This window comes from Semicossyphus pulcher, unplaced genomic scaffold (genome assembly GCF_022749685.1).
Source record: "Semicossyphus pulcher isolate SPU_LCO1_2020_fin unplaced genomic scaffold, fSemPul1.0.p SCAF_5, whole genome shotgun sequence".
Lineage (NCBI taxonomy): Eukaryota > Metazoa > Chordata > Actinopteri > Labriformes > Labridae > Semicossyphus > Semicossyphus pulcher.
This window is the reverse complement of record NW_027211726.1, coordinates 27,102,191-27,129,034: the sequence shown is the minus strand read 5'-3', so window position 1 is coordinate 27,129,034 and position 26,844 is coordinate 27,102,191.

Sequence of the window (26,844 nt, the reverse complement as noted above, 5' to 3'; positions counted from 1 at the left end):
CTGTGTCGGGAGGTTTTGGTCCTGATGGAGCGCAACCTCTTGCCAGAGGGAAGGGTCTCAAAGAGACTGTGACTGGGTTGAGAGGGGTCGGCCACAATCTTACCTGCACGCTTCAGGGTCCTGGAGGTGTACAGGTCCTCGAGAGATGGCGGATTATAGCCAATCACCCTCTCTGCTGAGCAGATGATATGCTGCAGCCTGCCCTTGTCCCTGGCAGTGGCAGCAGCGTACGGCGATGGAGCAGATGAGGATGGACTCAACAATGGTGGTGTAGAAGTGCACTATCATTGTCTTTGGCAGGTTTCACTTCTTCAGCTGCTGCAGGAAGTACATCCTCTGCTGAATAGAGGGTTTAAGATATTATCTCACTGAAATAATATTAGGTATAATTGAGAATTGTTTATATGTACATGAAAACTTTATCTGGTAAACTTTTTTATAATGCAATAAATATCACAGAACAAAAAGTTATCACAATGTCAGTGTTTTTCCAATATGGTGCATCCCTACTATCAGGGGAGGAATATGTCACATCTCCTCTGTGAAGCCAGTCCTCCATCTGCTAAATTCAGATGTCTTGATGCCATTAGAGGACAAAACATGCCTGAGTGAGGATATTAGGGAAAGTCTTAGATTACTTCCCCAAATATTCTTTAGACCCAGGTTGCTCAGTTCACTCACAGCTTGAAACAGGGCAGGTGATTCCTCCCAAAACACAAGACGCAGGCCTTTACCTCATCTTCATTCCTATTGTGCACCAATGAACACATTCGTTTCTTTAAAACATTTTTTTCCTCTGCTAAGATGTAAGATCCTTACATTGACCATGGAGCAAAAAGAGCTACAATCATGTTTTGATTAGAGTACCCCTTTTCATTTTGTAATACCGCGATATAATACTGATACTGCAAAAAAGAAAAAAAAATACTGTGATACAAATTTGACGTCACATGGCCACCCCATGTTGAGTTATGTTCAAGAACTTTGCTTTCAGAATTTAAAATAAGCATTTTTGAGGAAAATGCTGCATCTATTGCGTTAATTGATGTAGAGTAGTGTCACTGTTTACCTTTTATTATCATTTTCTGTAGTTTTTCACAAATCTAGTCTATTTCCCTCTTAAAGTGTGCCAGATTGTTGCATCTCCCTGGATCATCTTAAAGGGTTTGGAATCCCCCCATCGTAGTTTGACAAGAAAGGGGCCCCAAAACAGCATCTTGCATTGGGCTCCCCAAAACCTGGGAACGCCCCTGACATACATTTATACTTCAGACTGAGTGTGCCATGTATAGACTGTATGAAAGTGTTAACACATTAAAACTATCGTTCACAAATATATAAAACACAACATGAACAATGTGACAGTTTATAGTGTTGAACAGGTATCGAGACAGTCACTTACATTACGCATTGTTTTAAACTCATTTGCAGGTTGGAGTTCCCTGAGACTGTGCAGCAAGATAACGTTGAAACCAAAATCAAAAGAGTTATATAAAAGAGTTATATCAAGACACATTACAAAAAGAGCAGGTCTAGACCGACTCTTTGTTATGTTATTTAAAGAGAGGCCCAACATGAATCACCATGAGTAGCACTTAGCAATATTCGGCACATTGGCAAGGAAAAACTTCCTTTTAACAGGCAGAAACCTCGAGCAGAACCAGACTTATGTTGAACAGCCATCTGCCTCGACTGGATGGGCCGAAAATGGGATAGAAGGAGATGCAGGATAGAGACAGGCAAAGAGAGCAACAACAACATATGTTCTTGTTACATGAACAACAACAGACACATACTTGTGGTTATAATGCCAATAATAGTGGTAGACTAGGGTGAAGATTAGCAAAAAAAAAAAAAAGAATAAATTAGGGAGAGAAGCAGAGTAATGATAAAGGCTGAGGTGATTGTAATTGTAACACTTGAAGTCAACAGGTCTACTATTAGCATTATAAAAGTAGAGAGGGTGTCTGCCTCCCCGACCTTGACTGGTAGATTGTTCCAGAGGAGGGAGGCCTGGTAATTGAAGGCTCTATCTCCAACACTACTCTTAGAGACTTTAGGTACCACAAGCAGGCCTGCATCCTGGGAGCGCAATGTTCTAGAGGGGTAATATGGCACTATGAGCTCTTTACGATATGATGGTGCCTGACCATTAAGAGCTTTGTAAGTAAGAACAAGGATTTTCAAATTCTATTCTAGATTTTACAGGAAGCCAGTGCAGAGAGGCTAATACAGGAGAGATGTGATCTCTCTTCCTAGTTCTTGTCAGCACACGCGCTGCAGCATTTTGTACCAGCTGCAGAGTTTTTAGTGACTTATTAGAGCAGCCTGATAGTAACGAGTTACAATAATCCAGCCTGGAAGTAACGAATGCATGGACTAGTTTTTCCACATCGTTTTGAGACAAGATGTGTCTGATTTTTGCTATGTTGCGAAGATGAAAGAAGGCTGTCCTTGATATTTGTTTTATGTGGGAGATGAAGGACATATCCTGATTACTTCTTACTTTTTTGTCATATGTGCGCACAAGCATCATAAAAACAAGCTGAGATCAACTTTGCAACCAGCCGCTGCACACGGTAGAATTTCACAAGTTAATTCAATCTGCAGTGGACCAGTTAATAACTTTTGTGTGTTTTATTTATTTTTTGTTTTTTACCTTAAATCTTTTTTACCCCATGTCCCCTCTCCGGCTCCGAAGGAAAGAGATGTCTGACATCAAGTACATTCTTTTTTATATTTAGGTCTTTAAAGTAGATCAACTATGTTTTTCTGGTGCCCCGTCTACAGCGGTGCAGAGCTTAGCTTCTGTGTTGGATTGACATTTTTCTTACTTCTTTTTCTTACTATTTTTGTGCCATATATTTCTCCATCCTTTCTCTTTATCAGAGCAACTGTGACGCCCCAATTTCCCCCTGGGGATAAATAAAGTATTTGTGACTCTGATACTCCAGCTGGCTTCTCCAAACCCTAACTACCCCTTGAAGCAGAGATGGTTCTTGATATTTAACCATAAGCAGCAGGTTCTGTATCACTTAGTTTTTTTCAAACTCTAAAAACTTCCACCTCCTCCCCGCTCTAGCTTTGTTTCTTTTGGCTTAAACCTGCAGGGAGGCATGTTCTCAACACAAAGGCATCTAAAAGCTGTTTTTCATGACGTCTCTGTGCCAGTGTCTTTACTTTTCCACAAGGTGGGGCTATTACAGCACAATGTGTAGGTCACTGTATTTTGGCCATGGGAAAAAAGCAGTACAGTGTAACAGTCTTATACCAGTGTTTCTTAATCCTGTCCTCATGGGCCCATAAACAGTTTTCCTGCTCCAACACAACTTAATCAAACAAATGGATCCATGTCAAGCTCTTCAGAAACCAGATTACAAGTAATTTGAAATCAGGTTGGTTGCAGCTTAGAAACATTGAAAACCTTCAAGACACAGAAGAAGAGGCATTGGTCTATGAAATAATAACAACATATTGCAGTGCGGTGTCACCACCCCAAGTCCGAAGTGAATACCCACAAAGTGCTAAATACAGATTTTCCATCTGGTGAGAAATTGGTCCTCTGCTGTCTTAGAGTTAGACACGCTCACAACAACCACACACACTTTTTAAAGCCACAAAAAGTTAAATCAAACCAGATAACGCACAACAAACAGCACTATAATTTATAATGTTAGCACTTGATAGCCATTGTTGCTACTAGTTGCTGTTGAGCATTAACTAGAGGACAGTTTGTGCCCTTTGCTACATAAGCAGAGTCACTGGGTTGGTTCCAACATAATGTATAGCCAAAAACTCAGCTGTATACAGTCAAATCAGACCTTCAACCTTAAACATCTAAAACACAAGGACAGACAAAAGTCTCAGATATCAAACAGAGATCAAAGAAGTCAATCAGCTCTTATTTGGAGACCTTTTTTATTATTCACCTGTTTAAAATCTAGATAGTCAGGCGCCTCAGCTAAAGTCATAACAATAACACCTAGCATTGTCTCTGTGAGAGGGAGTTCATTCTGTAATGTATAACATGCACTGTAAACCATTCTGTGTCAGTCAGCTAGACAGCTGCGTTCTGTGTGGTACTGGTGTGACCCAGCTCGAGTTGTAAACTGCTGATACTCACCTTCTATTATTCTTCAATTAAAGACATCAAAAGACAACTTTGTTTCTCAAAGGACTTTATTGATCCCGCCATCAGAAATTGCCACCACACGTGGGAGCAAGGCTGAAAGCTGCAAAGCATCACAATCAGCCTGCTATAAAGATCCACTCCCGACTCCTCCAACCTGCCAGATCGTAGACTCTGTTCATGCATTTTTCCAGCCGTCTCCTGCATCTGCGTCTCCAGAGCTCCTGCTGCCCTCGTCTTCTGCTCCTTCCCCTGGCTCCCTCTGCACTGGACCCCTGCAGCTCAGACTCAAGCTTTATAGAATAAACATCCTTGCCATACTCTCTGCCTCTGGTCTCTGTTTTTGCACTTGGGTTCACTAGTCAGCCTAACATAAATTCAACCTCAGGCCTTTGTTAGTGAGATCAACACCTAGCTCATCAGATGACAAAGCAAAGCTCGGACACACACTGTCAAAATACGGACAGCATATCAAATGTCCCACCAGGGAAAACACATTGAAGCATAGCCACGCCATATTGAAGAATGCCTATCACTCCATTGCCCATGCTTTGGGATACTCTGATCACTGTTTTGTTTAACCTCATCCAACGAACAGGCAGAGGCTGAAATCTGCTGCGCCTGGGGGAAACACTGTGGAAGACGGGACAAACCTGATCTACAGGCCTGCTTTGACTTCACTGATTGTTTGGATGCTGAAACTCTGCTCCGCTATGTGAGTGTATCTCACTGAGCAACAGGCCTCACTTGGTCCTCAGCTCTATGGGTGTTATATAATATAATAACTCATAATATATAATAATATCATAATATAATATGCTACTGGGTAAGCCTGTGGAACGAGACTATCACTGAAAAAAACTGCACTCACTCATTCTGCTGCTCAGTGGGTGTGTACTGTGATCACTAGCTTGGTAAGCTCACCTAACAACAGTGTTTGTAGGACCAGCACCACTGTCACAAGCCCCTTGACAATTAATATTAATGTTCATAAAAGTGGCACACTCTAGCTTACATGATCTGTGGCAAATCATCTGTTCCAAGAGACTGTTTAAAAATGAAAATACTGGCCTTTACAAGATGAACTAAGGAATAAAGTATTCAGTAGTTGCCTCACCCTATAGCCTAAGGGGAGTGGACAAGTCTGCCCCTCTGATGTGGCTAAAGTTAAATTCATAAAGATCATTTATCCTTTAAGCGACAAAAGTTCAGGGACAATGTACAAATACTACTGGCCCATTTTTGGTTGAACTTAAAAGGCAAGAGTAGCATAATTTAAAATGTATTTTTATACCACAGGGTGTATAATCTTTACTAGATATGCTGGTTTAAAAAACTTTTTGGAAATGAATAAAGAAAGAAAGAATATACTAAATTCTACAGGAACACTACACCACACATTTTTAGTGAGGACATGTTTGTGCCAACTAAAACCATCTGCACATACAAAACCAACAACAGACCTCCAGTTTTCAGCTAAACTCAGGTATAGGGGGTGTTCTACAGACATGGGGACAGAAACATGTCCAACCAGGCCAGGAACACATTAACAAAAGAGATCAGGGAAGTCAAGAGAATATACATTAAAGCTGAAAAACAGGTATTTCCAACCTGTGTCAGTGTGGTGAAGTGTCAGCTATCACCAGCTATAGGAGACCACCCCCCCACACACTGAGATTCTGCAACATCTCCACAAAAGTCCCCTAATGCCTGAAGTGGGCTTCAATTACAGTCTCCATCATCAACAAGAGGATGTTCCTACGCCAGCTGCCTCAGAAACCTCTGATCCAGTTCTACACTGCAATAATAATGTCCGTTATCTGGGAATCCACCAACTGCACTGTGTTACCTGATTTGACATAGAGACATGAAAAAGCATTTTCTCTGCTAAAAAAATGAATAGAGCCAATGAGTGCCACAAGGTCCTCTATAATACTACTACCACTGCCACACCTGAAGTTTTTCATGTTAAAATATGTTAGAGAAAAAATTGCCAAAATTGCAAGTAAACTCCAACTCCAACGGTCCAACTTGCAGAAAATACATTTATTTACTTACGATGCTTGATCTTCTTCAGGCCAAGGCCGACTGTAGCTTTTGGGGGGCCCTATGCAAGATGCTGTTTGGGGGCCCCTTTTTTGTCAAACTACGATGGGGGGATTCCAAACCCTTTAAGATGATCCAGGGAGATGCAACAATCTGGCACACTTTAAGAAGGAAATAGACTAGATTTGTGAAAAACTACAGAAAATGATAATAAAAGGTAAACAGTGACACTACTCTACATCAATTAACGCAATAGATGCAGCATTTTCCTCAAAAATGCTTATTTTAAATTCTGAAAACAAAGTTCTTGAACATGAAACATAACTCATCATGGGGTGGGAGCGATATGACGTCAAATTTATATCACAGTATTTTTTTTCTTTTTTGCAGTATCAGCATTATATCGTGGTATTACAAAATGAAAAGGGGTACTCTAATCAAAACATGATTGTAGCTCTTTTTGCTCCATGGTCAATGTAAGGATCTTACATCTTAGCAGAGGAAAATGTTTTTTTTAAAGAAACAAATGTTTTAATTGGTGCACAATAGGAATTAAAATGAGGTAAAGGCCTGCGTCTTGTGTTTTGGGAGGAATCACCTGCCCTGTTTCAAGCTGTGAGTGAACTGAGCAACCTGGGTCTAAAGAATATTTGGGGAAGTAATCTAAGACTTTCCCTTTAATATCCTCACTCAGGCATGTTTTGTCCTCTAATGGCATCAAGACATCTGAATTTAGCAGATGGAGGACTGGCTTCACAGAGGAGATGTGACATATTCCTCCCCTGATAGTAGGGATGCACCATATTGGAAAAACACTGATATTGCATTAACTTTGTTCTGTGATATTTATTGCAATATAAAAAAATATACCAGATAAATGCACTGTTTTCATGTACATATAAACAATTATACTTAATATTTTTTAGGACTTTAAAGTCTATTTTCTATTTTACAAAACAAAAACCCCCTCCCACTTTTACCACACTTGGTTTAGCGACTACAAATAGACTTGTGGGCTGCAACATGACAAGCTGTCATCTACCACAAATGTATGTTTAATCCCTGGTGAGGGTAACTTTAGGAACCTAAAGCTTATGCATCCTACCGCCTGTCGGCACACACAACTTCATGATGCGTGTGCGCAGGAGGTGAAGTCGCTTACAGTGACACCTCTGCTCCGTTTATGTGGCCACAGCGTTAAACAGCACCGTGACAAGGTTCCGCTAATACCAGGAACACATTCACTGAACAGCTGACTTGTGTAACTGCGCGTCTGACTCAATCATCCTCACTGACCTGACATGTGGCTGTCTGTCCCATCATACCCGTCGGCAGTCACTTATTGCGTGACAGGATCATGATGATTTTGACTTGATTACCCCACAACACAAGCCACAGCTGACCTACCATTACATCTTAGTTTTGTTTATAGCCTACTTAATTCTAAGCATAAAAGGTGCTTATGGTGACATCATGGAAATTTATCAGAGATCCATATCGTGATCCCTTCAAATTACCAGAATTCCCCACCACAGCACAGGTCCTGCAGCGGTCAGGGCTGGATTCTATAAGATCTGGACTGCGTGGAAATATCTGAAACAATCCTTCCACTGTTTTATTGTAAACACTGAAGCTGCCCTTTTCACCCTGTAAACGCTGAAAAACATACCATAGATAGCTGTTAGACCAGTTAACTTACATGAACACAAGCAAATACAAATGAGCTGATAATGCAAATTCAAAGATATTGCTTTGCAAAGTGACCACTTACCTTCCACCAGTTAAAATTACTTTCTGACAGTTTGTATTTTGCAGACAAAAATGGTTCCACAGATTTGTTGAAACGCTCCGTTAAACACTTATTGTCTTCCACAACACATTTCTCACAGGCACAGGTGCTTAGATACTGAAAAGGGCCGCACTGCATCAAGTTTCCTCTTAAAAAACACACAAGTGATGGTCACACACAGCAGGACACTGAGCATCTTCACTTTTGAATTCATCTTGTGTGTGTGTGTGTGTGTGTGTGTGTGTGTGTGTGTGTGTGTGTGTGTGTGTGTGTGTGTGTGTGTGTGTGTGTGTGTGTGTAAACCTGTGGCATAAGTGGCAAAATTTACATATAGAATAAAAAAACATGCCATATTGTTTGTTTAAAGATGTAATTATCAAAAGCAAATAAAACTGACACGCAGTCAAGAGCTTGAATTTATAAACAAATCTTGTATCAGGCGTACAGTTGCCAGTCTTCATGTCATGTAGGGGAGACCTGGGCATCTTGTCGCACTATTCCATACATCTTGGGTTACGTGTTAAAGTGTTGAAACTGCATACCAAATGAAAGAACAAAGTCTCAGGCATACAGTATATCATGTATTCATTTCATTTTCATATCTTACTTCAGTACAGAGTTATAGGCAAATAAATAGTGAAAAGTGAAATAAAAAGGTAAAAGGCAGGCACAGGCAAGGCAGGCAAGAAGTGCCCCCTTCACTGGTGTAATATATAATTCCTGACCATCTCTTCTCCCTTCCTTTCTTCCTTCCCTTCTTCCTTCCTTCCTTCCTTCCTTTCTTTAAAAACACATTCCCAAAATCAAAATTACATATGACAACAGTTGACAAGCAGACTCTCTGTCTATGTATACTGGCAACTTGTCATAGTGATTTTTGGGGCAAGTTGTCACGTGATAACTTGCCCCAAAATCACTGAGACAAGTTGCCCCAAACCACCATGTTGGCTATTGTTTGCTATATCTTAAAGCTAGCCTAAAGCTGGTCATTAGCAAAAGTATAACAAGACACTTTATTCTCTCCTCTACCAAGTAAAAATATATAATTGTGAAGATTTTTCACTAGAAGAAGATTATAACAAAAAATGTCAAGTTAATTTCTTTAGTTTTAGTTTAGAATGTGAAAAATGGTTAAGAAGTCCCCACCTCAGTGTGTTTTGCTTGTCACAGACAGGATATGACATCAGACCATGTAGATGCACAAAACTAGTATTCGAATTTTAAGTAGCGACCTCCTATGGTGAAAATATTAACAATGTGACAACTTGCCTGTGTGACAAGATGCCCCGGACTCCCCTACATCCTATTGCTGGTACAGCTTATTATCATCATTTCCTGTAGTTTCCTGTTGTCATAGTACATTAGCAGATGCATTTTAAATCTGTCTTACCTGATCAGAGTAAATTTGTTTTTGTCCAGTTACGTACGCAACTCGTAAGCAATCATATAGTCCTACAGGCTAAGTGTCCTCGTAAGAGTGTCGGAGGGTCACGATAAACATCTACATGGCCACATATGCATACTTTCCTGAGAGTAGGATTGGCACATCCTTTGATAAAGAAGGGGTGTGGTTTACACAAAGTTTCCACATTTGACTTGCACGATATAAAGTTGCACTATATCTTACTTTGTAATGTACCATTTCATATTGCTAAATGTTTCTGCTATTACCCAAATATGTCATTTTATCCCATACCATGTCACTTTAGATTGTCACTTATGTATACCAGTTGTATACCTCTTATTATATTTTATTTTTATTTGATCTATTTCTATTTGTATTTGCCTTCTTGCTACTTGTCTTTGTGCTGTTGCAACATCCGAATTTCCCCTCTGGGGATCAATAAAGTACTGTCTCTTTTATTATATTGTTTTTAAGCCCTCTTCCGTCATTATTCATATTTAAAGAATATATTTAGTCATTAAGAGCGATAAGTCTATTACATTTTCAAGTTTCATTTACTGCATCAGTCGGACTTTAAATTCACAGAAACAGTTTCATACGTGGCTGCTTGGATCTCTTTCATTGGACTCTGTTTACAACATGCCAGTGTGCATAAATGTGTTTATAACCAATAACATATACTTTATTGTCTCTATTTTGGTCTTTTATTATGTTCAAGAAAATACACACAAAACAAGAAGAATCTGTGCAATCTAAACGGACATAAAGGACTGTAGCCTACATCATGTACATGACAGGCTGTGTTGACAATCAATCTGAAACAAGGAAAAAGATCCAGTGGCTGCAGCGGCTCCTGTTCCTCTTTAACCCTCAGCTCCAGACGGTAAAAACGACAATGAAAAGGAAAAAGAAAAAAAAAATTTATTAAGTCCACCAGATTTTCCTTCTACACATCACAATATTCTGGGAGGCAAGATGTGTATCTGTTATTGTATTAAACACACTCTTTCTACAGATCAAGTTCGGAGAAGTACAGCTGCGCTTTGTCTGTCTGCGTCGCTTATCACCTGACTCGGCAACAAGCGACTAACTAGCGACTACCCCAAATCTGCACTTCTGTATTCTTGCCTAACGCTAAGCAGACATACAGGAGACGGTGACTTCACTCATTACGTATATGAAAGATATGCTTGTCTACAATTAATGGTTATTTTATGATATAATCCACATCGTTGATGGAGCTGTTACTCTTCCCATCGCGCAGATAGGGGGTAAAAAATAGCCTGCCTACTAAACATAACTTAAATGTTGTCTGTCAAAGCTATTTAGCGATTTTTTATAGGAGAAACAGGCTGCAAATTCAAAAACACATAAGAAAGTCCAAAAGATGTTCATCAATGGCTTTTCGCTGCACGGCTTTTCATTTGCATGTTTACGTCATCACATTTGTTTTGGATTTATTTTCAACTTCCAGTTCCTACCAATATAAATAATTTGTGTCGTTTGAACATTTGCCCTTTTTGCCATGCTAAATAATCATTAGCATCAAACAGAACAAAAAGAGCAATAGAGAAACACTGTCAGGGTTCGATGTTCCCAAAAAGTTGAGGACCCAGATGCAGATATAAATGATTTAATAAAACAAAAATCCAACTGAAGAGTCAACAAAAACAGGCAAAACCACAAGGAGCCGGGTAATCCAAAATCCAAAATTCCAAAAATCCAAAACGAGACATCAGCAAACACAAGAAGACTTGCATACGGTTATCACATACAGAGACAAAGACAATGTACCAGCACAGAGACAGGGGAGCACAAAGACTAAATAAACTTGGGAGGTGAGGCTAATCAGACACAGGTGAGACAATCAAGGGCAGGTGAAAACAATCAGGGCAGGGCACACAATCAATCAATCAATGCCTGTATAGCATTGGACTCTGGACAGATTTTTTAATTTATTTCACACTTACTTTGGATTAATGAGAATGTCATGTAAGTTAAAACTTTTGAGTTTAGATACCGGCTGTAGACAGTTCTATTCACCTGTAGCGATTTAAAGGATTAATAATAAATAACTAATTAATTTCAAAACATGTAACTGTGGCAGGAGTAGGGCGTAAAAGTGGAGTCAGCAAGTTTTAAGATAGAAGGTCACACAAGGTTGTGATACCACTGGTCAAGAGACTGGTTACATTTATAAGACCAATGTTTATTAAACAACGTTAAAACAACTACTTTACTATTTCTACTTTAAAATCACAAAATAATAAACACAACAAAACCAAAACCCAAAGAAGATGCAAGACAACCAAACTACTGAAAATAAGTCAAAAATGCACAAACAAATAAAGTAATGCAAATAAATACATAAAACTAATGTAAATAAACTAAAGGCACACAATTAACTAATGCAAATAAACACACTCATGGAAATGAAGGCAATGGAACTAAACTAGGGCTGTCAATCGATCAAAATATATAATCGCAATTAATCGCATGGTTGTCCATAGTTAACTCGTGATTAATCGCAAATTAATCGCACATTTTTTACCTGTTGTAAATCTACCTTAGAGATATTTTTTTTTAGTTTTTAATACTCTTAACATGGGAATGGACAAATATGCTTCCTTTATGCAAATGTTTATTATTATTGCAACATTCCAAAACAATGACAAATACTGTCCAGAATATTCTACAGAATAACCTCAAAGGTACTGCATGCTCAAAAAATATGCTGAAAGCATAACATGGCGATCATCGCATCAATGATTTCTGTGAGAAGCACATCACATGTAGACTTACTCAGTCTGGATTACCCTCTTTCTAGATGCTTATTTCTTCCTTCCACAGTTTAATTGTACTCTCTTCTTCACCTTAATTCACGTTTTAATTCACAACCTACTTTAATCTGATCTCTTTGTTTCGCTTCAGTCCCCCCAACACACCTGCACCTCTGCATAGCTTCTGGCCCCGCCCCCTCTTTCTGTCTGTCTCTCTGTCTGCTGTGTTGACTGTCTTCATCGGCAGTCTTTTTAATTAAGTCAAAAAAGTTAAATATTTTCTCTCACAATTCAGTTCTCACAGCACGTGAGCAGCGTGTGCACGAGGGACTTTATGAATTACGTAGCGATCAAAACGATCGATCGTTACCGAATGACATCTGCACCTTTTATAAGCTTTATAAACAGCAACAAACAATGCATTTACAATAGGGACATACAGAGATACACAGTAGGAATGTTTACATTGCGTTACAGAACTGCATATGATTGTGTGCGGACAGAGAGCGTCCTGATGTCCTGGGACTCCTGTCACTGTTTCAGTGCTCTTCCTCAACAAGGAGAGCGGGCGAACAACCGGCAAAATGTATGTAGCAGAAACACTGCCGGTGGTAACTCAGTTCACATCGACAGTAAAAACAAATAACTTTTGTCTTGTCCAGAGAACCATCTAGCAGGGCTTTGAAGTGACATTGCGATGTATTAGCTGGATCATAATCTGTTATAATACACCATGTATTGACCTACCTGGGATTGCATTGTTGTGTAGGTCCTGCTCTGTTACACAATGTTACATTGTTCTACAAAGTGAAGATGACAGTCAAGATACATTCAGCCTCCAGTGATTGTCATAGCAAATTAACATGCTTTTTAAAAAAAAAAAAAAATCACATGCACTAACATATCTAAGTTACCCAGAAAAGAAAACAGGCCGGTGTTACTCGGTATTTGGTTAACCAGCAGATTCTGTGGCCCGAAGTACTCAGATTACCTAAGCAAAGGTATCAATGCCACATGTAAAAATACTTAATTACAAATAAAATCCTGCATTTAAAATCCTACCTTCACTGCCCGATTTTCTGTAAAGTTAGTACTAGTGTGTATGTGTGTGTGTGGTTAGCTAGCTAGCAATCGTTATTGATAGCAATAGCTAACGTTAGCTAACGTTAATTCAATAAAAACTTACTAACCACAACAGAACAAAACAACAAAACGTCTAGTAAGACACAGACAACATATATGTCGTTGGTTCGTTTACGTGTCTCCGTTGGGCCAGAACTTGGTGCGCTGCTGAACAACTTCCGGCGCACTCAGTGAGCTATCCAGCTATGGAGCTGTCACTCAAAAACTCATTAGCCAATGGGGATGCACCCCTTAAAGAACCCGCCCACCCGAGAGGTTTGTGCCAAAACTCCAAACAAAAAATCAGGGAGCGCAAACGTAAAGCCAGCAGTGAGAAAGAAATAAAGTCAACTGTAAACAAAATGATATGTTATGAAAAGAGTAAAAGACCAATACTTTACACAATTACCCAGATAATTTGTGATAAAGTGATAAGTTTTAATTTTGAGATTACTTTTTTTTTGCTTGGGTGAGTTTTATTCTCTTTCAAATTCGTATTTTTGTTTGATATTTAAAAAGTTTTGTTTGATTATTTTGGCACAAATCTAATTCCATACAAATCAGTCTGTTTAAGCGCCCATAAACAGCAGCGTTGTCTGGAGCAGATGTCGAGGAGGGAGAGCACGCAAACAGGCCTGCTGTGCTTGTGGCACAAACAAGGTTAACATCAGTAAGCAACTGGGAGCTGAATATATTCTATGAGCTTCTATGAGTATAGGCACAGCCCTTTAAGGCTATCGCTAGTGGGTTTATCCCTTGCATGACTGCACGGCACTGGCAACCTTTAGTTCACACCCGCCTGCGTGATGGCCGTCACTCACGGTCTCATCCTGACTATATATTGCCGTGAGACCATACAATCGGCTCCCAAAAATAAAACAGCTTTTTCTTCAGCCATTTAAAGGAACAAATGAGGCCCATAGCTTAAAGGGCTGCGCCTATACTCATAGAAACTGGAGTTAAGATACGTAACTAACTTTCTATTTTGTAGAGGCTTCGCCCTTTAAGTCTATCACTAGTGGGTTAAAGGCGAAGCAGGATGTAGTCCGTGCCTCACTGGGTCCGTTCCGTACCACAAGCACAAACACAGCTATTTCAATTAACAAATCCATAACTCACCATGCCCAGCCACAGAGACACGAGCAATGACGCAACACAGGATCCCCTGCAACGACAGCGCAGCATAGTAAAAAAAAAAAAAAAGGAAGGCAGAACGCGACTGGAAAAAAATCAAAACTTGAAGTTCACCACCTCCTGATGAAGGAGCTATTGTTTAATTTGAACAAAATTATAAAAGATGCTCGAGCTGCCTACTGCTCTGGGTTGATCTGTGATAATAAACACAATCCTAGGTTCCTTTTTAATACAATTAACCAACTTGTAAGTTCATCTCCTCCTGCCTTTCCTGCTTCATCGATGGTCTGAGGTCGAATTTTACCCCCTGCCCCATTTACCTGTCCTATTTCACTGTCCGTATTTTGCTCCCATCTCATTGCAGACCCTATTTAACACAGCAGCTCATATGTGACCCTCTTTTAGCTCCTGTGACATAACTCCCACAAAATTTCTGAAATCTGTTCTGCCTGTTGTAGGCCCCAGCCTCCTCTCTATTATCAATTACTCGCTTGCCTCTCTAGACCCAAATCAGCTAAAAAATTACAGACCAATCCCAAAGCTTCCATTTTTATCCAAATTCCTCAAAAAAGTTGTCACAGACCAACTGCTAAAGTTTGTTGAGGGTAACAATATCCTTGATACATTCCAATCTGGCTTTCGCAACAAACACAGCACTGAGACAGCATTACTAAAGATCACTAATGACATTCTCATGCATGCTGACAAAGGTGAACACTCCATAGCTATCCTTCTGGACCTGACCGCTGCCTTCGACACCATCGACCATGCCATTTTACTATAGACTAATAGACTACAAAACTGCATCGGCATTGCTTACACAGCTTTAAAATGGTTTCAGTCATACTTGAGTAACAGATACTTTAAAGTCTGCATCAATAACCTTGTGTCCTCGTCTGCTCCTCTCCTGTGTGGAGTTCGACGGGGTTGGGTCCTTGGATCAATTCTGTTTTCACGATGCGTGCTTCCTCTCAGTAATTTCTTTAGCCAATTTCATGATATATCTTACCCATGTTATGCCGATGATACACAAATCTACTTCTCTGCAAATCCAAATAACCTGAACCAACTTTCTTCCTTCACAATTGTTTGGCCGCTATCCAAGAGTGGATGTTTCTAAATTTTCTTCGCTTAAATCCTGATAAGACTGAAATACTTTTTAGTGGACCAGATAACTTCACCATCCACTTCAATCAAATATCAAACCTACAGCTAAGAATCTCGGAATCATATTTTATCAGTGTATGTCTTTTGACCTTCACATCACTAAGCTCATCCAGTCCTGGTTCCTGTAGCTAAGAAATATTGCAAAAATCAGATCAATACTCTCCTCTTCTGATCTCGAGCTATTAATTCACACCTTTATTTTCTCCCGCCTGGATTATTGTAATTCCTTTTACACATGCCTCAGCAAATCATCTCTCAACCGTTCACAGTTAGTTCAAAATGCAGCTGCCAGATTATTAACTAGAACCAGTTGTTGGTCCGATATCTCCCCTGTTCTTGCAGCCCTCAATGGGCTTCCTGTAAAGTTCAGAATAAATTACAAGATCCTGTTAATTACATATAAAGCACTACATGACTTCGCCCCCAGTTACATTTCAGACCTTCTAGTCCCATATTCTACTTCTCGTCCTCTCCGCTCTTCTAATCTCGGCCTATCAATCCCACATTCTAAGCGTCTTCGAGCCCTGAAAAGCGCTCTATAAATAAAATGTATTATTATTATTATAATAACAAAACAAAAGGTAACAATGCATTTGCTGTTGTAGCCCCGACTCTCTGGAATCATCTAAAAACCCATTTGTATAGACAAGATTTCTTGTCGCTCCCCATCCCTTTCTTGTGTTTAAGTTTGTTCTTGTTTGGCTTATTTGTTTTTTGCCTTGTTTGGTTTTGTGATTTTACATTTTATTTGTTTTTGTTCCTGTGTTTGTGAAGCACTTTGTAACCTGGTGTTTTAAAAAGTGCTCTATAAATAAAGCTTTACTTATTTACTTACTTACTTACATCCTCAGCAGCGATAGTGAAGGCATCAACTCGACGCTGCTTCTCTTCCAGAGGTAGGTGCTTGCAGTAAGGGCACTTAGCCTGAGGTGTGAGCGCCAGACCAGCGTGCTCTGGGCTGAGACAAGCCTCACCGCAGGTGTGCAGGTCGAAGCTCATGATATAACCGGTCTGACGCTCAGAACAGATCCTGATGGTTCCGGAAGTAGCCATGATAATATTAGAAGGTAGTTTCTCAATGCTGTCAATATCACCAAAGAAAAACTGGGAACCGATTGTATGGTCTCACGGCAATATAGTCAGAATGAGGCCGTGAGTGAGGCCCATCACGCAGGCGGACTAAAGTTTTTTCAGTGCTGCGCAAGCACGAGGGATAAACCCGCTAGCGATAGCCTTAAAGGGCAAAGACTATATGAAATAGAACAGGAATAGGTGGAAAAGCTGAAGCAGAGTGATAGCACTCATCTCATCAAATTAAATGTGTAGTTAATGTGGAATACACACCTTCGCAATTCACAGAAATGTTACTGTCCTCGCTTGTGGTGTAAACATCCACCTCTGCAGAGACACTCTCTCCACCCAAACCAAACCAGTGGAGGCAGGGGAATCCTCTCCAAAAATGTCCACAATGATGTGGTATGATAAGCTGTAATGGATGAGGTCTTCTATATAGGTGTGGTTTAGGTAGGTAGGAGGCAGGGTCAGAACGGTCGTCACAGATGGGGGGTGGTGGCTTTGGCTCATTAGCCGATATCAGTCGCACCTGGTATGACTGAGTTGCTGGCATGATTTCGACGGAGAACGAGGAAGACGCCGAAGGCAAAACATCTCTTAAAAACCCATGACTGAGAAAACAGACTTTGACACACACACACTGTTATTTTTATACACCTTTTAAAAACCTGAACTAACAAAGAAGAGTGGGCTGGTGAGCTGGACCGACGGAACTGCACTCGACGGGTGTACAGCGGAGTCTCCTGGGCCGAGAGGGCTGGTCGCGGGGAACACAATAGCATCAGTTATCCCCTTCCATGTCAATTGTTTCTTCTTGTTGGTAACAATATTTGACTGCTTGGCAGTTTACATTTTTGTGGCGGCTGTACAATTACTATTACTATTACTGTACTACTAATTTTCTAATTTCAATGTCAGTAAAAATTAATTAATTCAAATTTTTTTCTCTGATCCTCCATCACAGAAAATGATGAGCAATTACCAACAAATTAGCAAAATAGTGGACAAAGTTAATAGTGTATCCTAGCAGCGGACGCTAACGTGGGCATTCACATGAATGCGCATCGCTAAGACTGGGCATAGTTAAGACCAGGCTTAAGTCCAATTGGTGCAACTGAGGTAAAGTCCATTCTAAAGACTGGTCTTAACAAAGACCGATTTAGCAGTTAGGACTAGGCTTAGTAAAGAGTAGTTGGTGCAACCCGCTCCAGATGCAACTGATTGATGTGCACAACTGTGAGTCAGCTTTCTCTACTACGAACATTGTTAAAACCAGGCTCACCAATGAGCACTTGCATGAGTATAAGAATGGCCCCGACACCATTGCATCCCAGATATAAAATCATGGCAGAGCAAGGTAAAGCTTACTTCTCTCACTAAACAAGAGAAAGTGGGGTAAAAGAGGTAAAGAAGAGGAAAGCAGGTGTTAAAGCTGTTTTATTTTTAATGTGTTGATTTGGTTATAATAGCGTTGTTTGTGAAAAAGCTCTCTATGTATTTTGCTGTTAAATGCATGTATGGCTTGTATGGCAAGACACGTAAAGATGACACGTAAAGATGGTCAGGCAAAAAGGTGGAGTGTTGCTATCTTGAGGATGCAGAAAGTGACTGTGCCATAGCTAGCTTGTATTTTTGTTGTGATTGTGAAAATCAGTCTGCTGAATTAGTTTACATCTGTACAACTGGCAGAGTTACAAAATGCTGCTAGGTGAGTTGTTGCCTTGTTAAGAAACGCATTGGCTAACGAAGCATTTGTTCAAATTTTTAGCTAACAGAGACTGTGGAAAAAACAGCACCAACTAAGCAGTAACACACTGATGTTGTGAACATTTAGCCATGAACAGAACTATCAGGAGAAAGTCCGAAACAGTAACACTGCCTGGGCAATTCACAAAGATATTTTCAGCTACCCCGCCATGAAACAATGCTGAACAGCAGCCGCATTGAGAACAAGCTAACATTAGCCTGACCGCAACACCAACGTAACACAGCGTCACAGTAACCACAGACATCTTAGCAATTTCGAAACATATTTTGAAAACAAATACAGCAGAAATGAAGCTGGGGTAATTACCTGTCAAGCAGAACTGTCTAACTCAGCATAGCTTTTTAATCCTTTCAGGTCCCATAGCTCTCTCCACCTCCACCTGATAAGACTGAAATACTTTTTAGTGGACCAGATAACTTCACCACCCACTTCAATCAAATATCAAACCTACAGCTAAGAATCTCGGAATCATATTTTATCAGTGTATGTCTTTTGACCTTCACATCACTAAGCTCATCCAGTCCTGGTTCCTGTAGCTAAGAAATATTGCAAAAATCAGATCAATACTCTCCTCTTCTGATCTCAAGCTATTAATTCACACCTTTATTTTCTCCCGCCTGGATTATTGTAATTCCTTTTACACATGCCTCAGCAAATCATCTCTCAACCGTTTACAGTTAGTTCAAAATGCAGCTGCCAGATTATTAACTAGAACCAGTTGTTGGTCCGATATCTCCCCTGTTCTTGCAGCCCTCCATAGGCTTCCTGTAAAATTAAGAATAAACTACAAGATCCTGTTAATTACATATAAAGCACTACATGACCTCACCCCCAGTTACATTTCAGACCTTCTAGTCCCATATTCTACTTCTCGTCCTCTCCGCTCTTCTAATCTCGGCCTGCTATCAATCCCACATTCTAATACCAGAACAATAGGTGACCATGCATTTGCTGTTGTAACCCCGACTCTCTGGAATCATCTTCCACAATCTGTCAGATCCGTTGAAGTTGCTAAAAACATCATAAAACAAGACATTAAAAAGCAAAGTGAAAATAAACTAAAAACAGCAAAAACAGAAGCCAAAATATAAAAAAATGATAGTAAAAGCTACAGTGCAGATATAAATAATTAGAACAGTTATTAAATTAAATGTATTAAAATAGTTTAATAAAAAGCAGCAGTGAACAGGTGAGTCTTCAGGCTTGATTTAAAAGAAGTGTCCCTGACGACCTGAGTGGTCTGGATGGTTCGTACTGTGTCAGTAGATCACAAATGTGTTTTGGCCCCTGACCGTTCAGCGCTTTGTAAACCAGCAGTAGTATTTTGAAGTCTACTTCTGACAGATAGGGAGCCAGTGTAAAGACCTCAGAGCTGGAGTGATGTGATCTACTTTCTTGGTCTAAGTGAGGACTTGAGCAGCAGCACTCTGAATCAGCTGCAGTTGTCTGATAGATTTTTTAGGGAGACCTGTAAAGACACTGTTACAGTAATCGAGTCGACTGAAGATAAATGCATGGACCAGTTTTTCTAGATCCTGCTGAAACATAAGTCTTTTAATCCTGGATATATTCTTGAGGTGATAGTAGGCCGACTTTGTTATTGTTTTAATGAGGCTTTGAAAATTCAGGTCTGAGTCCATGACTACACCCAGATTTCTGGTTTGGTCAGTGGTTTTCAACACTAATGATTGAAGCTGTGCGCTGACTTTTAATCACTCCTCCTTAGCTCCAAAAATAACTACCTCAGTTTTGTCTTTGTTCAACTGAAGAAAATTATGGCACATCCACTCATTGATTTGTTCAATGCATTTAACTAGGGCTTGTATGGGGCTATGGTCCTCTGGTGACATTGTGATGTAGATCTGTGTGTGGTCTGCATAGTTATGGTAACTAATTTTGTTGTTTTCCATAATCTGAGCCAGTGGAAGCATGTAGATGTTAAACAGAAGAGGCCCAAGAATGGAGCCTTGGGGAACTCCACATGTAATCTTTCTTTGCTCAGATGTAAAGTTACCTATAGACAAAGTCGTCCCCGTCCTTTAAATAAGAACCAAACCAGTTTAATACTGTGCCAGAGAGTCCAACCCAGTTTTCCAGACGGTCGAGTAATATCTTATGGTCAACTGTGTCGAATGCAGCACTAAGATCGAGTAGTACTAAGACTGAAACTCTACCACTGTCTGTGTTTAAGCGGATGTCAATAATCAACTTGACGAGAGCTGTCTCATTGCTGTGTTGTGGTTGAAAGCCTGACTGAAAGACATCAAAGTAGTTGTTCACTGTCAAAAAGTGGTTCAACTGTTGAAAGACAGCCTATTCGATTATCTTACTAATGGTAGATTGAATGACTTGGCTAGGATGTTCTTTTTTAACAGTGGCTTGATGACTGCTGTTTTCAGGGCCTGTGGGAAGACAGCTGAGGGAAGAGACAAGTTTACAGTCTGTATCAGATCTGATGCCATGACTTTTGAGACCTTTTGGAAAAAATCTGTAGGCATAATATCAAGGCAGCAGTGGGAGGATTTTAGGTGTTGTATAATGCCCTGCAGGTCTTTATTGTTAATCAGATAAAATTGTGTCATGGTGTTTAAATTGGTTTTAGATGAACACAGCACATATCCTGAACTTGATATTGAGTTACTGACTGCTTGTCTGATTTTTTCTGTAAAGAAGGAGGCAAATTCATTGCAGGCCCAGGCTGAGTGAAGTTCAGGTGCTACTGACATGGGAGGGTTTGTTAGCCTGTCAAAAATAGCAAAAAAGGCACGTGTGTTATTATTGTTCTTGGTGATGATATCAGAGAAGAACGATTGCCTTGCATTCCTCAGTTGTGAATTATAAATGCGTAAAGTTTCTCTTTATAGATGTCATAATGAGTCTGAAGATTTGTTTTTTGCCACCTGCGTTCAGCTTTCCGACACTCTCTTTTTTCATTTCTTACCAGTGTGGCATTTCTCCAAGGAGATCTTTTCCTACCAGAGACAATCTTTGTCTTAGTGGGAGCGATGGTATCCATTACATTTGCAATTTTAGAATCGAAATTATCTACTAAGTCATTGACTGAGACCCAGGATGGGGCAGGTGTGTAAGAGAAAACCTGGTTAAAAATGTCGCTGGTGTTTTCAGTGATACGTTTTGTAATTGCTTTTGTTTGAGTAATTGTCTGCACAAAGATAACACTCTCAAAGAAAACACAGGAGTGATCAGAGAGGGCAACATCTGTCACCACAATCTTGGAAATGTTTAGACCCTTGGAGATAATTAAGTCCAGAGTGTGCCCCTTATTGTGGGTGGGCTCTGTCACATGCTGAGTCAGCCCATAGTTGTCAAGATTGCAACACAGTTCTTTAGTCCCTCTGTCCTGAGAGTTGTCAACATGGATGTTAAAATCTCCAACAATTACAACACAGTCAAAGTCAATGCAGATCAAAGACAGCATTTCATTAAGTCATCAAAAAGTTTGCATAGTATTTAGGTGGCCTGTAAATATTCAGGAGCATGGTCCGAGGGGAGGTCTTCTGCTGAAGAGCCACATATTCAAAAGAAGCAAAATTTCCAAAGAATAACTGCTTGCATTGGAAGGACTCTTTAAACAAAATTACAACTCCACCTCCTCTCTTGTGCACTCTAGCCTCGCTTATAAAACTAAAGTTGGGAGGGGTTGATTCAATAAGAACAGCTGCACTGTTATATTGGTCTAACCAAGTTTCAGTTAAAAACATAAAATCAAGTTTGTGCTCAGTAATAAAATCATTGATTAAAAATGTTTTCCCTGCCAAAGATCTGATGTTTATTAAAGCCAGCTTTAATGTCTGAGGAGCCTTATCTGACCAAATGATTGGGACAGATTGTGGCTCAAAAGGAATGGACGCTTAATTTGCAGAATCACGTAAGTTCTTCCTATTTCGCAGTAGAATCGCCTTTCTTTTTCTATTACCTATCAGGACAGAAATTGTGGAACCTATTGGCATACAGAGCCCGGGCTTATCCTGGAAAGAGTCATGAATGCCTTTATCCTTACAGCCTGGACCCTCCACATATCAGTTTGAGCTTGGTACATTTTGAACACAAGCAACCATATCAACCTTATCAGGCTGGGCAGACAGAGCATGATGCCGCTGGGGAGCAGGAGGGGGAGGGCGTTGTGGCTGTAATGGCTGTGTTGGAAGCCTCCAGGGTTGGAGGGGGGTGGAGTCCCCTCCTCTCGGCTCTGATATCTCTCCAGTTCTCTCCTCGGGCAGGGACAGACAGGGTTCTTCCTCGAGGTTTCCACTGTGAAATGTTATGTCTTCTTTCCGTGCTGATTCCTCTTGTCTCTTGTCCTTGTCCTTGGCATTGAGGACTGATGGGTGACGCAAGGAGTAAACTAGGTTAGAGGTGAACAGTTTTACTCCTGACTTGTTAAGGCAAATTCCATCTGATTTAAAAAGATGTCTGTGTTCCCAGAAAATGTTGAAATTGTCAATAAAGTGCACTGAATAAACAGCACAAGCAGATACAAGCCACTGATTCAGTGCCAGCAACCTGCTGAATCTCTCATCTGCTTTTCTGACCGGTGGTATAGGGCCACTGATAAACACATCTGCATCCAGAGAGCATGTGTTCAACAGACGATCCAGGGTCCAGCAACAGTGGAGTAAATCTGTTGTGCACTAGCTGCCACTGCACTGTTGGGGAGGTTTGTTGCTGTCCCTTTCGCAGCTGTCCACCGCTGTGTCTTACCAACTACCGGGGTTGAAGAGGCGCTCTGCCTGGGAGGTAGTGAAGGCCAGCCGGTCTCATCACATATCTCAGCTTGCTGTGCTCTGCCTGTAATTCGTCATCCCATTTCCCAGGGACGTGATTTACTCTTGGGCTTTATACTGCAGCAAGTCAGCAGGGGGCGCTCAAAATGTTTTAGCTTCACTTTTAGGGAGCTGTCATGTCGTCCATCTATATATACAATCTTTGGTTACTACCAACTGTCATATGCTTAGACTCTCTTCTCATTTGTAAGAGGTTTTTGAACTGCCACTGTAACAACCTTCTCTCCCAATATAAGTTCACTGTACGTGTTTGTGAGCACTTGCGGGCCATGTGACGCGTTCCTGTACTCGGACTGCAGCTTTAAAGGAACGACATGCTTTGGAGGAACAGGAACAGTGAATTAAATGCCCTCGTATTCCAGCTCTGCTCCTGTTTTGGGCCTTCTACTGTGCTTAATTATTGTCCCCGCTCCCGTGAGTGTGATGCTTTGTCTCTGACCAGCGGCTTGGAGGAGGAGAGGACCACCATTGTGCAATTTATGTTTGAATCAGTAACCAGCAAAGCTGTCCGTTTCATTAAAAACAATTTCGTGATAATAATCATCCCCTCCACCCAGACAGATGTGATCATTACAGCACTTCCCAGTGAACATTTTCCAAGGACCCCCTCACAATTGAAACACTGATTAGGCATATGCTTACTAACATTTTAGGGCTGCACCTTCATTCAAAACGTGTGTGGCCCAAGCCAGCGCTCCCCAGAACGTGACGCCCTAGGAGACCGCCAGCAATGGGTTACAAGATCCATTTCTGCGCACGTAACTTTAATCAACTTTTATCAATGATAAACAGAAAAAGATTTCAGTTTGAATCATGTTAATACAACTAAGCCTATATACTTAAAAACAGAGTGTCATTTTTTCAAAATTCTTGTGGATTCAACTTGACAGCATTAATACTCTGGCCCTAAATGGTTCTCATCTGTAGACATGCAGTTTTTAACGATACAGCACAATTTTATATTTTATTATTAATGTATTATAATTATTTTGCAGACCCCCAGGCCATGGTTCGCAGACCCCACTTTGAGAACCACTGGGCTACAGTACTGCCTATTTGTAATGCATCTTACAGACTGCTCTGTAAACGCCATAGACTGTATAAATAATGGACGTAGTCTCAGTGACGTCACCCATTGGTTTCTGAAGCAGCGTCTTGAAGCCTGAATTGCACCGTAAATGTTTGATAAACACTGTAAAGGCTAACAAGCAGCTAAAGCAAGCACAGTATGCCTGCTACTTAGTGCTAAAAATATTTCAATACAGTAACACTTAACTCACCGAAAAGCTGGAGCTCAGACTTGTTGCACAGCCATAAAGTTCCATAAATCCCACAGAGACAGATTATTTGTCCAAACTTTGAATGAAAAAATCCCCAAAAGTCTCCAACAAACAGGTGAAGTTAAGCTCAGTGTCTGTGTGTCTGTGTTGACCTCTAGCAGACAGCCAGCAGGATCCACCTGTCAATCAAGTGATCCAGCCCCTATGATTTAGGGCTTAATATAATTAAAACTGGTATGTTATAAAAAAAATTCACCCCCTGTACAGTTATCTTGAACAATAAAATTAGCTATTTGTAACAAAACCGTTTTTTGTACCAGGCTGTAAACATGTTTATTTCAGCTGTAAAAATGGCATTTTCCCCATTGTAATGTTATTTCTTGTTTTCTGGAGCCAGCCTCAAGTGGCCACTCGAGGAACTGCAGTTTTTTGCACTTCCGAATTGGCTTCATTTTTCAACACCGGAGGTTGCCGCTTGGTAAACGCACAGTGTAGGCTATAGAAAGGTAATTCATTGATGGTTCATTCAGGAGCCTATTAACGTCTGCGTGGCGTATTGGGAAAAACTTTTTAATGTGCATCGTCACGTTGTTTCCACCAGGGTTTTCCTGGTGTTATCAAAGCTCGTAATGATGACGACCGCTCTTTGTGGAGTAATACAATTCTTCTTCTTCTTGTCTTCAATTCTTTTGCTAATATCTATTAGCACATTTGGCGGAGAGCAGCCTTCAGTGTTTGTCTGCTCTCAGCTGAGCGCCCCCGTCTCTTGCCTTGGAGCTCTAAGCCCCAAACAAGGCCACTAACTATCTCTCTCAGACAGAAGGAGTAACAGTAAATCATGTACAAGACCCTGGAGAGGGGTAGACAATATCCTTGCAATTAACCTTAGCTGATTATACCATGATTATTGACAATATACTATTAAAGAAGTTAAAACACATAATCAACAGGTTAACATTAAAATGTCCTTCACAATTAACAAAAGAACAAGGCAGATGACGGCTTGGCGGCGGCGCATGGCGTGCATACTCATGCTGTAATATAAAAATACACAATTAAATTAGATCTTTAAAGTTTTAATTAATATAGGCCTACACAGTAATACATAAAGACAAATCTATAAGAGCCTTAGGCCCTGTGAATATACAAGGAGCCTCATTCACTGTCATTAGACTATAAAAAAAATCATGTCATAAAAACTGTGATGCAGACTTGCAGCGCTGAGAGGGGGGGAGCACGGAGGGAGGCAGGGAGCGGGTGAAGTGATGACGTGATATAAAACTTTGTTTGATCGTGAAGCCTGATGCTCCTCTACAGCTCTGTCGTTTATCAGTTAAGTATATAAACTACACAGCAGACTGGAGTCTCTGTTAACAGTGACAGACAGACAAAGATCCACGTGATTAACCCACAGTTCCACGTCTATGTGCTCCCCGTGCTGCGTTATTATAAACTATGATGAACTGATCAAAGGTTACAGCTCCTACTTGTGTCATTCACAGCATATGGTAAATGGACTGTACTTTTACTACATGTCACATTCACCCATTCACACACACATTCATACACTGGTGGCAGAGGCTGCTACGTAAAGTCCCCAATTGTCAATCAGTTATCACATTCATACCCGTTGACTATGCCACCGGGAGCAATTTGGGGTTCAGTCTTGCCCAAGGACACTTCGACATGTAGCCTGAGGCTAGCCTAGCTGTCTGTGGAAATACAGAAAGATCCAGTGGCGTCGTTTTTGGTCCGGAGTTGATTTTAATGTACTGTAGTGGAACAGAACTTTAGTTTCATTTGTTATTGGGGGTGCAATAGAGCTTTGCCCAAGAATGATGGTCGTGGCGTGATGTATTAATATATGTTAATATATATATAGAGTAGTTTGTGAAATCAGGAAGCGATGCAGCGGTTGTGGATAGCAAGCAGAAACAAACCTCTGTGAGCAGAAAAGGATAAAAAAAGAGTCTTTTAAATGGCTAGTTCAGCCTCAAAGCCCTGCTAGATGGTTCTAATAATAATAAACATACATTTGCATAAAGGAAGCATATTTGTCCATTCCCATGTTGATAAAAGTATTAAAAACTTGAAAAAAATCTCTGTAAGGTAAATTTACGACAGGTAAAAAAGTGTGCAATTAATCGCGCGTTAACTATGGACAACCATGCTTTTAATCATGATTAAATATTTTAATCGATTGACAGCCCAAATATATATACACACACACACACACACACACACACACACATAAACATAGATAATTGTCATTGTCATTCAGTCAATTATTTATTGATTACTGATTACTGATTACTGATTGATTATCGTATTTTATTCACACTTGC